At 40.9% G+C, this 3,300-nt stretch overlaps 1 long non-coding RNA gene across 1 annotated transcript in view; it reads left to right on the forward strand.

The window, feature by feature from the left end:
- Nucleotides 1-1,851: 1,851 nt before the first annotated feature.
- Nucleotides 1,852-3,300, forward strand: part of LOC114004777 (uncharacterized) — a 5,376-nt gene continuing 3,927 nt past the window's right edge. The window contains exon 1 of the long non-coding RNA XR_003546850.1: nucleotides 1,852-2,104. This is a non-coding gene — a long non-coding RNA (uncharacterized LOC114004777). The remainder of the gene's footprint in view (nucleotides 2,105-3,300) is intronic.

The following is a 3,300-nucleotide window of genomic DNA, read 5'->3' on the forward strand; positions in this document are numbered from 1 at the left end:
GTGCATACATCCTGTAGCAAATTTTAAAATAATAATAATAACATTAAATAAGTAATTCTTTAAAAATAAAACATACAAGATAAGGGGTTGATTCTGTGGCTTTGTGCTTAAGGGGGCCAGATTCCACATGGCTAACCATGGTTTGAATCTTAGCCCTGGCAGTTTGAAAAACATGCTGGGCACAGGTGCATGCCTGCCTCAAATCCCAGTAGGAGAGAGAGATGGAGAAGGGATTGTGCATAACCAAGCCCCATGGGGGGGGTGCTCTTTCTCTCTTCCTCTCTCTCTGTCTCTCTGTTGTGAGCAGACCTGTCCTCTGGCAATTAAAAATAAGAACACAAAAACCTATGCCTCTATGTCTGTTTAAGCTGTGCCCTTCTCTGTCTTACTCTTATACCTTTCCTCCAACATTTTGGTCTCCTAAGCCTTTATTGAACAGTTCTCTGTCTTATTTGAAAATAAATGAGGCCAGCCAGTGGCATGGTGGTTAAGGCAGCTGGATCCCACAGGCTGTCTGTGGGTTCAAGTTTCAGACCCAGTGGCTTAGAAACACACTGGGCACATGTTTTTATATGCACACCCAAAATCTTGAAAAGAGAAATGGAAAAGGGATTGAAGGGTGACCATCCCTTGTTGGGGGGTGGGTACTTTCTCACTTTCCCTCTAATTTTTGTCTCCGTCCAGCAAGGCCCTCTAGCAAATTAAAAAAAGAAAAATAAGACTGGGTGAGGGAGTATTGCTTTCACCTGAACAAGCCAGATATGGCAGGCTCTATAGTATAAACAAACTTTTCACTTGTTTATTTTGCTCTGCTTATGTAAAAATAACTTAGGGAAGCCAAAACATTCTCAATGTGTATTACAGGTGGAGAAAAGGAGGGTTTGGCACAATGAGAGCGATGAATGACAAAGGCATGCCAAGCAAAGGGCAGTTCATCATTTCTGGCCAGAGAAAATAGACAAGAGAAATCCAGTGTCTCCTCAGAGCCAAGGAGAAGCCCCGCCATCCACCACAGAAATGTCTCTGACATTGACGTTACCAAGCTTGTTCCTAAGGCTGCTATTTCTGCTCTGTCAAAGTCATTCCATTAAAACTTAAAATAAGCCTGCAACTGGATAATCTTACCCCTTATAGAAGCCTTACGTAATGTATGCAAATGTGCATCTGAATTATTAGGCTTTTATTTTTTATCCTCAGAGCTGTGCTTAATAAGTAAAAGCTTGTATAAGTAAAAGCTTGTAAAAGCCTAGATTTCTAAAATAAATGTGTATCTAAGAGCATCTCTAAAGAAAAGCATAAGAACAGTGTTGTCTTCAATGATACCAAGAGGATTAGGACAAAAGGCCCCATATGGAGGATAAAAATTGCTGGATTCTGGTGCTGGGTTAGCTACTTACTTTATTAATTTATTTTTTAAAAAGGATTACTTTATTTAACTATATTTATTTATTTTAATTTGACCAGAAAGGGACAGAGTGAGAGAAAAAGGGAAATTGAAAAAGCAAGCCGCCAGGTCCAGGACTCGAACCATGGTTGACCATGTGGGAGTATGGCACCCTTAACCACCATGCCACCTGCTGGCCCAGCTACTTACTTTAGACTGGTCTCTGTAAATTTAGATTCACTTCCCAAGGCTGAAAGATGCCATGTCAGAGTAGAAAGAGTTCAGAAGCCAGGGTCAGAAAGTCTAGCTTTGACTCTCAGCCTTGTCATTTCTAAGCTATGTGGCTGGCAAAGAACTGAATATATGGGGGGGGGGGCTTGATTTTTAATCTTTAAAATGGGGGAAGTAATAATAGTTCCTAATTCGAAGCTCTGTCGTGAGTAACACATGAGGCAGTGTATGTAAAAATGCTTTGCAAACTATAAAGGCAATAGACAAGTTGGCCTTTACCATCACTTCCTCAGTTTATCTTGCCTCGAAGAATTCTGGCGGAATAAGTGAGCTAGAAAGCCATTTAGTACATCAAGTCCTAAGTACTACTTCCTAATTCATTGTGGCAAGTGAGGACATACTTTAATTCTGTTGATAAAAGAAAAAACAATCAGAAAGCCTGCCCATCAGGAAGATGCATAAAACATCTTCCATCTACAGTCAAAACTGGTAAGATTCTTTTCTTATTCTCTTGTATTCTAGAGGGGGTGGGGGCTGGGTGGCTTGGATGAGTGGCACACAAAAGCATTTGCTAGATTATGGCAGTGGAGGGTGGTAGGGTAGCTATCATTTAAGAGCCATGAGATGACTAAAGCAATCACACAAAAAGAAAATCTCCGAATTCCATTTTAAACTATTGTCTAATTTCACTGTTGAGTACAATGTCCCCTTCACAGAATCTGAAGGCAGTGTCGAGGGCTGTGCTGCAGAAGTTTTCCACCCAGCAACAGGATGATGTCAGCGGCCAGGGAGGACAACCAATCAGCAGGCAGAATGAATCAGAGCGCGCTGGGATTTTGCTCAACTGTCTCCTAGCAAAGGAAGCTGAGCTCTGAAGTGCAAGGGCTATTTGCACTTCTTTGCGCTTGAAGCTGAGACTCAATGGCTCCTTAACTAAAAGGGTACCACTGAGTGTGCAAGCATCCAAGCAGCCATTTGCATGGGTGATAAGAATCATATCTCTGCATTTCTGAAAATATTTTGTTTGCGATGAGAAATTCAGCATTAATAAATATTTTCAAGTCTTGATTTACATGTTGAGCCTTATCATTGTTTGACACCTGTTTTGTTTCGTGCCTTGTATACTGCCAGGCAGCTCCTGGCACGTGCACTTTATGTTCAATATTGTTCATAGCTGAGAGAACTTCATGTTTTCTCGCTAATGATGAGCAGTCTGGAAATCAACAGCTGTTTCGTTTCTGGGTCAACAGCCCTAATTCCACTTAATTGTGTTTTGTGTATATTTAAAAAAATAATAATTCTCAGTTGAAGGGTTATGATGTGGCTTGTAGACATCACCTCATGGGAAGGGAGAAGCTTTGCAGTGTTTATGGAAATGTGAAGTTATTTCCAGACATGGTGTCAGTTTTTCTGATCTTAGAAAACAGTGACAGCAGTAGTGGGAAAGGGTGCGATGGAAGGGTTAAACCTACCTACGCAGCATCAGACCACTGCACCTCCCAGGCAGTTTCCTCACTGGCATCACCACGTGAGGACAATTTCTGTGCTAGCTAAGGCCAGAAGGCATTCTCTCCTATGAGTGGTGAAAACACATATTTCCAAAAGAAAAAAAAATGTATGTGTGTGTGTATATATATATATATGTATGTATGTGTGTGTATATATATATATATATATGTATGGGT

Source organism: Tupaia chinensis, unplaced genomic scaffold (assembly GCF_000334495.1).
Source record: "Tupaia chinensis unplaced genomic scaffold, TupChi_1.0 Scaffold140218_1, whole genome shotgun sequence".
In the NCBI taxonomy this organism is placed as follows: domain Eukaryota; kingdom Metazoa; phylum Chordata; class Mammalia; order Scandentia; family Tupaiidae; genus Tupaia; species Tupaia belangeri.